Source organism: Lithobates pipiens, unplaced genomic scaffold, assembly GCF_037356315.1.
Source record: "Lithobates pipiens isolate NorthernLeopardFrog02 unplaced genomic scaffold, aLitPip1_a1.2 Scaffold_30, whole genome shotgun sequence".
Lineage (NCBI taxonomy): Eukaryota > Metazoa > Chordata > Amphibia > Anura > Ranidae > Lithobates > Lithobates pipiens.
The window spans coordinates 91096568-91109426 of NW_027507791.1; the positions used below are offsets into that span (position 1 = coordinate 91096568).

Here is a 12859-nt window from a genome sequence, read left to right on the forward strand (position 1 = left end):
ACTGTTCTACTTCAGCAGTTTTTATAAATCACTATAACTTTTGTCACCTAATCTGCATTGAAATTGTGTGTTTTAATAACATCAGTTGATTTTTAAAAATAAGTTGTATGATTCCATCACATCAACTTGAATTTTAGGTATAAGCTCCTTAAGGGCCGGTTCACACTGCGGGCGACTGCGATCCGACTTCAGGTCGGTCTAGGTCGCCCCAAGTCGCCTCGAGGTCGCGCTGCATTAAAACCAATGATAGTCAATGGAGCTGTCTTAATATACACTACTGCAGTAGCTCCGACTTTTAAAAAAGGTTCCTGTACTACTTGGAAACGACTTCTAGGCGACTTGTACCCATTCATGTCAATGTAAGTCGCCTCTCCTGTTCATCTGTAGGCTACTTGCAAGCTACTTGACAGGAAGTCACCCAGCCCCCACTGCAGGCAGCCCCTCCTTTCCATACACATTAGTTTCGTTTTCCCCCTTATCTTCAACTCACACAGACCATCTTCAACTCACAAAGACCAAGAGCTCAGTCCTGCAAAATGTCTGCTATGAACAGGAGAGAACCAGTGGACAATGAGTCCCTCATACGCCTTGTTAGGGAGAGAAGGTGTCTGTACGCAAAGACAGACAAAGCGTACCAGCTAATCCAAAAGAGAGAGAGTGCCTGGCTGGAAATCTGCAGACTCTCTTTCGAAGACTGGGATGTCTTGTCACAGGCCGACCGCTCTGCAAAAAGTAAGTTTATATTTCTTTTCTCCTTCACTATGCATGATTCTTGTAGTTCAATTTAGGTCTTGTAGGTCTTCTTTTGCACAGGGAATCGGTGCATAAATGCCCCCTTTCACAACAGTCCTTGGTTCCTCTCCCTAGATCCCCCTGCCATCAAAAATATCACACCAGAGCAACAAAAGCTCCAATTACATGAACATTAGATGAATTGACTGTTCTAATAGTGTCTGAACTGTATTCCCCACGTTTTTGCTTCAAAAAAGCATTGTTTCAATACCAAATTGATGTGCCACGTGACGTGCCACGGCTGCCACGTGACCTGCCACGGCTGCCACGGGACGTGCCACGGGACCTTCCACGGGAAGTGCCACGGGTGCCACGGGAAGTGCCACGGGACGTGCCACGGGACCTGCCACGGGTGCCACGTGACGTGCCACGGGTGCCACGTGACGTGCCACGTGTGACACGTGACGTGCCACGGGTGACACGTGACGTGCCACGGGTGCCACGGGACGTGCCACGGGTGACACGTGACGTGCCACGGGTGCCACGTGACGTGCCACGGGTGCCACAGGACGTGCCACGGGTGCCACGTGACCTGCCACGGGTGCCACGTGACGTGCCACGGGTGCCACGGGACGTGCCACTGGTGCCACGGGACGTGCCACGTGCGCCACGGGACGTGCCACGGGTGCCACGGGACGTGCCACGGGTGCCACGTGACCTGCCACGGGTGCCACGGGACGTGCCACGGGTGCCACGTGACGTGCCACGGGTGCCACGGGACGTGCCACGGGTGCCACGTGACGTGCCACGGGTGCCACGGGACGTGCCACGGGTGCCACGTGACCTGCCACGGGTGCCACGTGACGTGCCACGGGTGCCACGGGACGTGCCACGGGTGCCACGGGACGTGCCACGGGTGCCACGGGACGTGCAACGGGTGCCACGGGACGTGCCACGGGTGCCACGTGACGTGCCACGGGTGCCACGTGACGTGCCACGGGTGCCACGGGACGTGCCACGGGTGCCACGGGACGTGCCACGGGTGCCACGTGACGTGCCACGGGTGCCACGGGACGTGCCACGGGACGTGCCACGGGTGCCACGGGTGCCACGGGACGTGCCACATGTAACATTTTACATGGCGCTCATTACAGGTCACATGGCACTTGGGGTTCATAATGGTGCCTATTAACTCTAGGGCAAGATTACGGAGCAACATTGGGAAGTCTATCACTGATGTGTAGCACTATGATAATTTTATTACAATAATGATTGAACAATATAACCACATCAAAAGTAATTTCAACCTAATTTTAACATATGAAATTTATTGAACATATAATAACAAATAACAAAAAACATATCAGACAACTTTAATTACAAAACAATAATCCATATCAGCACATGTTAACAACCGTACTCAAAAATTCCCAAAAAGATACTTGATATGAAATCAAAACATTTGTGTAAAAATATTTATGAATTTGATTATGAAATGGCGTCCATCTGCCACGGCAATTCACCATCCGGTGAATTGAAATAGGATCTAAATTGATCGCGCACTGTGGCACCATCAGTGGATCCCCTTGTAGCACTGATGCGTGCACTTTCCATGTCGTGTTGTAGAGAATCCTCAAAACAATATCCGTCCCTGACTCTGACAAAATTGTGCAGCACGCATGCTGCTTTTACAGCAGTTATAGCATTTTCAATGTTTAAGCTTATTGTAGTATGTAGAAAGCGCCATTTATTGGCTAGAATTCCAAAACTACATTCAACCACCCTTCTTGCCCTTGTTAACCGGTAGTTGAAAATCCTTTTAGGAGTGGACAGGTTCCTACTAGAGTAAGGCCTCATCATGTGTTCACCCAATGCAAAGGCCTCATCCGCAACAAACACATAGGGTAGCGCAGGTTCAGCTGTGCCAGGAAGGGGGCAATTTTCAGGAATACCAAGTAGATTCTCCCGTAGTCTTTCACCAAAGGATGAATTTCCAAAAATCCTTGCATCACAGCTACCTCCATAGGATCCAATGTCTACATATGTGAAACAGTAGTTGGAATCTGTAACGGCGAGCAGTACAAAGGAGCAATATTTTTTATAGTTAAAGTACATACTCCCGCTACCCACAGGCTTTTGTACACGTATATGCTTCCCATCGATAGCTCCAATGCAATTGGGAAAATTGCACCTACTCCAAAATTTATTTGCTATATCACGCCATGTTTCAGGTGTCGGCCTCTTCATCACCATGGTGTTAAGCACGTCCCATAAAACTTTGCAGGTGTCTCGGATGATATAGCTGATAGTCGACTTGCCAGCCATGAACTCATAATGTAGACTTACAATTGAATGACCTGTTGCAAGGTATCTGAAAAACAAAAGAATTGATTATGTTCCTGTTTATGTTTTGCAGTGACCATCTTACAAACCAGGTGGAAGGGGCTCCGCGATTGCTACAATCGCTACTTAAAAAAAATATTAAACCAACGAAGTGGTTCCGGGGGGAAAAGAGTAGCACCCTATATCCATGCGGAGGAGATGGAATTCCTGAGGCCGTTCATGGATCTTAGAGCGTAAGATAATATCTTTCATATTAGGACAGTGATACTATACAGTTGGATAAGGTTATAATAATTGTATTCTATCTTTCATGCAGAACACAATCCAGTATGCCGCACCTGGAACAGCCAGGTACATCGGCCCAATGTGCTGCGGCGGCCACTGCTCCCAGCGGAGAGGAAGGGGCACCTTCTCCGTCCTTAATACAGAGTCCTGGCCTAAACTCTATTGAAACAGTTGAGGATTCCCAGGCGGCCAATCTCAGCATGGCTGAGGTCGAGGAACCTGAGGGCAGACAGGAACCAGACCGTCCCGCTCTCCATGGAAGATCGGGAAGACCGATTAGACTGCAGAACAACTTGGAACGTTTTGCGTCACTGATGGAGCGGATGAATACAAAGTTAACTGAAATGGAGAGTGCGGAAAGCGGATTTGGTATTATGGTGGCAGCAATGCTCAAAAAAATCCCGCAGGAGCGCCAGGCATATGTTATGAAAAACATTATAGATATGCTTGAGGCAAATATAGCCCACCAGCCTGCCACCAGTGCCCCCTCTCCAGCGTTTGCCCCACCACCACCCCCATCTGTACCCTTCCCTAACTATTACAATCCCCCGCCACCCAGAACCCACCCCTACTATTCCCCTCGTTATAGGCCATATTGTGATGAGTATGGCAACAACACACAAAGCGCAAATCCCCCCATGCCCTATCCATTTCCTACCCCTGCAATGGCCACACGTGAAAGTGTCCAACCCACACCTTCCCCCATTCCTTCCACTGAAGGTGACAATTTTGGTCCATCGTACCACAATTTATAGTTTTTCTAATGTCTTGATTTTTCGTAGAATAAAAGTGCTAATGTTATTTCTTTAAAAGTTACTGTTTGTTGATGCTTTTTTCAAAAATTTTGTTCATATTAAAAAAAGTTTATGTTTTGCTAATGTGTGGTATGTTTGAGTATATTACATTTAATTACATGCTATGTTTTTTTAGGTCAAAAATAATTACCTAGGTGGCTGCAGCATTGGAGCAAAGCTTCATCTGCTGCTCCTTCACACAAAAAATAATAATCAAACATCAATGGGTCTCTTCTATCCCCTCCAAGATGTGAGAGCTGCTGACACTCAGCAGCTATCCTGCTCTGCTCCTCCACGCTAATTGTAGCGCTGAGCTGTGAGGATGCAAAGTGTATTGCGCACCAGAAAGACAGTTTACCTTAATGTAATAATTAGTCTTTCAATGGCTGAGATACTCTTCCTGTATGTTGTGTTCTGTCGCTCAAGATGGATGTCAACCAGACCAAGCAATTCATCAAAACTGCAACAAACCAAAAAAATTTTGTTAATCATCTATGTTAGAAAATAATAAATATAAACCACTGGTATCTACACACACACACACACACACACACACATTATCGCATCAACAATATGCCAAATATAAATCATCCGATTGAAGGGATTTAGCTAGGGTGAGGTGACGTAGCAAGTCATGTGTTAAGTAGACAATACACAAAGTGTGGAATGTGTGACACCTGTGACAGGTAATGTCGAAGGGGAAAACTACTCTATTTTACTCTTGAAAAATGCTTTAGCAACATGACATTAAGGCCACATATTTGTGAACAATTACTGCTAGCAAACACACTACTTCTGGTTTGTCATGTCCCATCTGTGCCAAGTCATGTGACACCCGTGGCACGTCCCGTGGCACCCGTGGCACCCGTGGCACGTCCCGTGGCACCCGTGGCACCCGTGGCACGTCCCGTGGCACCCGTGGCACTTCCCGTGTCACCCGTGGCACGTCCCGTGGCACATCCCGTGGCACCCGTGGCACCAGTGGCACTTCCCGTGTCACCCGTGGCACGTCCCGTGGCACCCGTGGCACGTCCCGTGGCACCAGTGGCACGTCCCGTGGCACGTCCCGTGGCACCCGTGGCACCAGTGGCACTTCCCGTGTCACCCGTGGCACGTCCCGTGGCACCCGTGGCACGTCCCGTGGCACCCGTGGCACTTCCCGTGTCACCCGTGGCACGTCCCGTGGCACGTCCCGTGGCACCAGTGGCACGTCCCGTGGCACGTCCCGTGGCACCCGTGGCACCAGTGGCACTTCCCGTGTCACCCGTGGCACGTCCCGTGGCACCCGTGGCACGTCCCGTGGCACCCATGGCACTTCCCGTGTCACCCGTGGCACGTCCCGTGGCACCCGTGGCACCAGTGGCACGTCCCGTGGCACGTCCCGTGGCACCCGTGGCACCAGTGGCACTTCCCGTGTCACCCGTGGCACGTCCCGTGGCACCCGTGGCACGTCCCGTGTCACCCGTGGCAGGTCCCGTGTCACCCGTGGCACGTCCCGTGGCACCCGTGCCACTTCCCGTGTCACCCGTGGCACGTCCCGTGGCACCCGTGGCACCAGTGGCACTTCCCGTGTCACCCGTGGCACGTCCCGTGGCACCCGTGGCACTTCCCGTGTCACCCGTGGCACGTCCCGTGGCACGTCCCGTGGCACCCGTGGCACTTCCTGTGTCACCCGTGGCACGTCCCGTGTCACCCGTGGCAGGTCCCGTGTCACCCGTGGCACGTCCCGTGTCACCCGTGGCAGGTCCCGTGGCACCCGTGCCACTTCCCGTGGCACCCGTGGCAGGTCTCGTGGCACGTCTTGTGCCAAGCGCGGCACATTGCGTGGCATGTGACATGGCACATGTGGCAAGGGACGTGGCAGATCGACAATCCACAACTTGTGGCAAGTGACGTGGAAAGTGGACACTGACATACAGCATATGTACTTGCCTTGTGATCGACATCCGTGTATACTTGAAAAACTTGTCATCAAACCTACGCAAGTTCTCATACATAGCCCAGAACTGCCCTCTGTTATGTCGATTGGCAATGATTGGATGGATCCAGTAGCGACGTCTTCTTCCCATCCTCCTCCTCCGCTTCATTTCTTCTTCTTCCTCTTCCATCAGTACTGCCAAACCAGCTGTTAGGACAGCTGACATAAGGTAACGCACAGAGAGCATTTTGGACACAGAAAGACTGTCAAAAACAGGAACAAGGAAGAAGACAGGAACAGGAATGATGTCACAAGGGGTGAAAGCTCACTTGTACAGTTCCCTGTCCTGGAGGCGACTTGTAAGTCGCCCCAGGTCGCGCTGTTAAGTCGGATACAAGTCGGATCCGACTTGGCTTCCCAAGTAGTGTCGCCTCGTGTCGCCCCCTGTGTGAACCGGCCCTAAAGTTATTTGTCTTGTGCCATATATATCATTATGCATAAATAAAAGTAATTAGGTGTTAACCCATATTATATTATACACTGCCAAAATATTAATGAAGGTAATTATCCTCTACATAACATTACATCATTACAGCCAGCAATGTAATTACGGTAAGTCAATTATTTTTCACCTAATACTGCATTACACACTTCATCACCTCTGCTAGCAACATTAAAAAGTGATGCATAACAATGCAGCATCCCTAAGTAAAATACACAGTCAGTCTGACTACGGTATTTTACAATATTTTTATGTATGTAAAACATAAGCAGTCATTAAACATATAAAGGTAATATTCAGGGGCCAGTCAATCTAATGGAAGGAGGCAGAGAGTCTATGCTTCTACTGACTACAACAGAAATGGCTCTAAAAATGTCTGCAGTAATGATAATTTATCTAGAACATTGGAAATCTGAGACCTAGTTTAGTATTGCAAAAGGTTTGTGTGTTCAGTGTAATACACAGGAATTTGTGTATGAAATAAAAAAAAAACATACAAATGGGACAAGAAACCCATTGAAAATTACATCCATAATTGGCGCTTTGCCAGTTAGAACACAGAACAAAAATAATAAAAATTTTATGCATACACACATTTAGGGCCCATTCACACCAGAATTTGTGTGTTTGTCTTGCATTACACAAGAGCATTTGCATGCATTTCACAAGCATTTACGTGTGTTTGCCATGCATTTTTTTCTAAGTGTCTTTGGCATGGGGAAGGACAGGTGATCAAAGGTTGATTTTTGGTCCCAGAGTCATACTTATGTGCATTGCATTCATGTGTGTCTGCACAGCTTCAGTCGTAGCGGACCTCACACTGTCCACTAGAGCATTTCTCACTGGTCTCCTCCCTCTGTCTGTATTAGGTTGTCTGACTGCTCTTAAGCCTCGTGCACACAATCGGATTTTCCGATGGGAAATGTATGATGACAGGCTGTTGGCGGAAAATCCAAACGTTTGTACACTCCATCGGACAATTGTCGGATTTTCTGCGGACAAATGTTGGATAGCAGGTTTTAAAATTTTCCGCGGACAAATGTCTGTTGTCGGATTTTCTGAGCGTGTGTACACAAGTCCATCAGACAAAAGTCCAAAATACAAACACACATGCTTGGAAGCAAGGACGAGCCAGAAACGGTGGGTCTTGTAAACTAGCGTTTGTAATGGAGAATTAACATTCATGACATGGCAAATTATGAAATCTCTTCTTTAATGGAAAAATGAAGCTGCTTTGCTGGTGATACTGAGTGAGTTATTGCAAACGAATTTTCAAAATCTTTTTTTTTCTAGTGATATCAAGTATAATATTTTCGTTTTTTTATTTTTTGGGGCAGGTTACGACAACACCATTATCCTGTGGTTTTCAAAGATATAACTATGTTGGTGTCCCTTGTCAATTTTGCATTGTATTTTTTTTAATGTAACGCAATAATAAATAACATGTTATCTCCTCAGATTCTGCAACATGTCTGGTTGACGAACGGCCATTCAGAAACGAACTGAAAAGCGCTAAATGAAAAGTGCGAAATGAAAAACGTGAATCAACACTCACCAAACTTCTACTAACACGAAATTAGCAGAAGGAGCCCAAAGGGTGGCGCTAAAGAGCTGAAAAACGATGTAGTACGTTACTACGTTTATGATTGTTGGCCAACAATTGCGTGCCGTGTGTATGCAAGACAGGTTTGGGCCAACGCCTTTCGGACAAAAGTCCACAGTTTTGTTGGGCAATAATCCGATCGTGTGTACAAGGCTTTACCCACTGTCCGCAGTATAGTGTCTGACAGCTCTTTCTCACTGTCTTCAGTAGGTTGTCTGATAGCTCTTCCCCACTCTCTGCACTATGTAGTCTGATAGCTCTTCCCCACTGCCTGCAGTATGTTACCTGACAGTTCTTCCCCACTGTCTGCAGTATATAGTCTGACAGTTCTTCCCCACTGTCTGCAGTATATAGTCTGACAGTTCTTACCCACTGTCTGCAGTATTTTACCTGACAGTTTATTACAAGGCTCAAAAATCATTCAGCCTAAAATGATCTCTGCATAAACATGTACGATTGTGCTAGATTATGATTTATGAAGAAGTTAGAGGACTGTGCATTTACGCCTGCTGCAAATATTAACATATCTTGATGTTTAAAAGTCTAATGCCGCGTACACACGATCAGACTATCCGGCGGACTTAGTCTGGCGGACAAACCGCTGTAAAGTCCGCCGGACTGTCCGAACGAGCAGACCTGCTGACGCTATGGGCGGCGTGGTGTGAAAGGGGTCTTATTGTGCATCATTTATATGTAGCACTAATCCTCGAAGGAGCTGCTGGTTTTTGTTGGGCTTACCGTTACCTCACCTGCTCACTGTGTCCGTCTTAGGGGGTTAGGGGTCCCATTGTAAAGTGGATTAAAGAATGTTAGCTCCGACACTTAGTCCTTTTTCCAAAGATTTATTTGAAAGAAACATGAAGTTTTGCAATAGAGGGATAGAGGGTTAAGGGGAGTTCAGGTACCTTGTAATTGTGGGTTAGAGGTATTTCCTTGATCCAGAGGACAAACAGCTTCCACAGGCTAGATCTAGCAACCACCGGATAGGCCTCTCTCACTGACCTAGCAGCCGGTGAGATGCTTGAACAAATTCTCTGCCACAGACTTGTCAATTCAACAAAATCATTGTGCAATCCTTTGCCACAGGAAAGCACAATCAGCAACTTGTTGAGAAATTATAGGGTTGTCACACAATACCAGTTTCCTTCAGCCGAGCCGGCGATACTGTGTGTGATAGGTGACCCGGGATGCGTCCTCCAACTGAGTCTCCAGGCTCTTCCAGAGATACCAGCCTTGTTTCTCGGTCCTATTCTGAAAAAGTCCTCCCCTGGATCCTCCAGTCGCTTGGCTTCTCCCCGCAGGCAAGACAGCTCAGGACCACCCCTGGATCGGTAGGCCCCAAGACTTTTGGGCCCACCCTTTCAGTTACAAAGCTTCAGGCCAGCTAGCCCCGAGACATAGAGACAGGCAGCACACACCTCAGGCCAGGAGGGCCATGAGGTTGGGATAACAAACCCAAAAATATGGCGACTGTACCTTAAGTACCCCTACCCAGAATGCACAGCAGGTGAACCACTCCCACTGGGCTATTTCCGAGTAAAAGGGGTACCCAATGCATTCAGCCTGTTGCATTTCCAACACTTACCGGTGGTGACAGCTACACCAACAGCCAAGTGGAAACTAGCACAACCCAGCTACAACCCAATACAGAAACCAGAACTTTGAAATAATTAGTCTGAGCCAAACTGCAGCTTCAGGCAAACTTAAATTTACAAAACAGTATGTTGCATTAACCTGTGTTTTTTTAATTTCAGATTTACTGACACTTGAACTTAACTTACTAGAATTGCATTCAGTTTGACCATAGTTTACAAATGAACATCTGATCTGTGTAGATGTATCTTAACATAATTATTCAAAGATTAGTAGCCCCAGGTAAATACAGGTTGAATTCTGTGCCTAAAGTAAGGCCTGAATGGTGATTAGACTTCTCCATCATATTTCTGAAAACTATTGGCCGCTTTGGCTTTCAGGTGAAAGTTTTACACAATATACATATTAATATAGTACAAAAATACAGTGCAATAGAAAACAGACAATACATTTGTCATGTCTGCTTAGCTTGGTACTCTCAATAATCATGCACTAGTGGAATGTATAAGGCGACTCAAAATCTGCAGAATGCTATTCCTAGTAAACTTGTTTCAACCATTCTTTGCTTCGCAATCACCTCCTGCGGTAAAACATTCATATTTCAGGTAGCTTCAAAGCTACATCTGCTTCATATTGCAGGCACCCAGCTATGCAATATGCTTATCTACTTTAACCTTAATTTAATATTAAATTAGGTTTAGTTTAGGGTAATAATAAAAATCTTAGTTAAATGGTCACCACCATCACAAAAAACATCAGACTCAGAATTTATTCAAACTATCAAACCTTAAACAAAACATAGAAAGGAAGATACATAAAATAATAAAACTCCCAAATACAGTAGTTAAGATATCTTGTCAAGGCAAATCCTGCAGATCCTGCAAGTACAGAAAAACATTTGTTCATCTACCAGTAATGCACTCAGCCCCCAAGTCTCTGAGCTGACAACACAAAGCATTTTTGTAGTCTAAACAGCGTCACCTCTGCCCAGTTTTCTTTTGTAAAACCTTCTCATGCCTACCCCATATTGTATGTCTACAACATAAAGACAAATCGTTCTGTAGTCCCAATATAATGGACTTCCGAACGAATGGACTTGCCCATACACAAACAGACTAACGTCTGTTCGTTTTGAACGTGATGACGTACGATGGGACTAGAAAAGGAAGTTCAATAGCCAGTAGCCAATAGCTGCCCTTGCGTTGTATTTGGTCTGTCGGACCAGCATACAGATGAACGGTTTTCCCGATAGGAATTGAGTCCGTCTTACAGATTTGAAACATCTTCTATTTCTAAGTCCATCTGAATTTTTCTAAAGAAAAAGATCAGACTATCCCACACATGATCGGAATATCCGACGGAATGATTCCATCGGACCCAGTCTGCCGGAAAGTCCAGTCGTGTGTACGCAGCATAAGGCATACTATGTGGCATAAAGAAAAATATAGATTTTAAAGTACAGAGCAGCTCTGCCTTTTAACTCTTTAGTTCTGCCAATTTATGTAGACATTAACCAGATGGTTTAGCCCTGAAAGGCCCAATAATTCTTTACTTCTTTAATGTTAGCCTTTTGTCAGTTGCATTATGCTCTCTTAGGCCCCTTTCACACTGAGGCGTTGTTCAGGCGCTACAGAGCTAAAAATAGCGCCTGTATAGCACCTGAAAAAAGCAGCTAATTTCACTGCGCTTCACGTGCGCTGGCAGGGCGATAAGAAAAGTCCTGCTAGCAGCATCTATAACCTATAAGGCTTTATAACCCTTTCCAGACTGATAGATCTCAATTACTTTCTTTCTCAATTGTTCCTGAATTTCTTTGGGTCTCGGCATGATGTGTAGCTTTTAAGGATCTTCTGGTGGACCTTACTGTGTCAAGCAGCTCCTATTTAAGTGATGCCTTGATTGTGAACAGGTGTGGCAATAATCAGGCCTGGGTGTGGCTATAGAAATTGAACTCAGGTGTGGACAACCACAGTTATAGTATGTTTTAACAAGGGGGGCAATCACTTTTTCACACAGGGCCATGATGGTTTGGATTTTTTTTCACCTTTAATAATAAACACCTTCATTTACAAATTGCATTTTGTGTTTACTTGTGTTGTCCTTGACTATTGTTTAAATTGGTTTGATGTTCCGAAACACTTAAGTGTGACAAACATGCAAAGGAACAGGAAATGAGGAAGGGGGCAAACACTTTTTCACACCACTGTATATTGGTGCTTTGTATACTCTCTTTCCTTCAATAAAGCCAGATTGAATTTAAGTACAGAGCAGCATCAGGCCATGGCAAACTTTATTGCAGAGGTAATGCGTTAACACACTAGACATTACAAAAATCCCTATTCCTTGCATTTTGTTTTAACAGATTAAATGGGTGCAAATAAGAGAAATGACTTTCAAGTCCCCTCAAATCTGATCTTTAGAAGGAAGCGTGGTAAATCACCCATCAGCTTCTCACCATATACAGGCTGGGTTCACACTACTGCAAATTGGATGCGGATTTCCTCGCATTCAATTCACATAGCCGGAGGCTGTGATTGGCTCTCTATGGAGCCGATTCACACATTTCCGCAGTGGCTCCGGTGCGAATTGCACTGGGTCCTGTGCATCTTTTGGTCTATCTCAGGTCCAAATTCAGCCCAATATTTTGGCTGAATTTGGACCTGAAACGGTGATCAGGGATGCACCAGACTCCAGCTGTGAGCTGCTGCATTCTCAAGTGTGAACACAGCCTAAATGATTCCGTTTTTTTTATTTTTTTATATAACCAGATGGTTGGACAAAAAAAAAAAAGAAAGAATTCCTCCATCCACATCCAGGAGGTATATGGGGGAATTAATCTCCCTGAGCTATTGTGTTCTAATGGGGGGGAGACTTTCCCCCTGTCACAATATACTTATCAGTGCTGCTGGTTATAGCCAGTGGCACTGATCAAGCGCCAAGTATTCATTTATCATAAAAGATTCAGAAGGGGGGTTGACACTTTATAAATGTTTTCACACAAGATTCACAACTCTCAGCCAGAATTCATACATTTTCCCTACTTTAACTTAATTATAAAAATGTATAACTCTTGTGTGAAAACTGTGTAA

General features: G+C 45.9%; 1 protein-coding gene and 1 long non-coding RNA gene across 3 annotated transcripts in view; one reads left to right on the plus strand and one right to left on the minus strand.

Moving 5' to 3' along the window:
• RGS6 (regulator of G protein signaling 6) overlaps positions 1-12859 on the minus strand; it is a 796961-nt gene that overhangs the window by 729071 nt on the left and 55031 nt on the right. The window lies entirely within an intron of this gene.
• On the plus strand, positions 3102-4172 carry LOC143943076 (uncharacterized). Its single transcript, XR_013264879.1, has 2 exons — positions 3102-3308; positions 3392-4172. It is a non-coding gene; the product is annotated as an uncharacterized LOC143943076 (long non-coding RNA).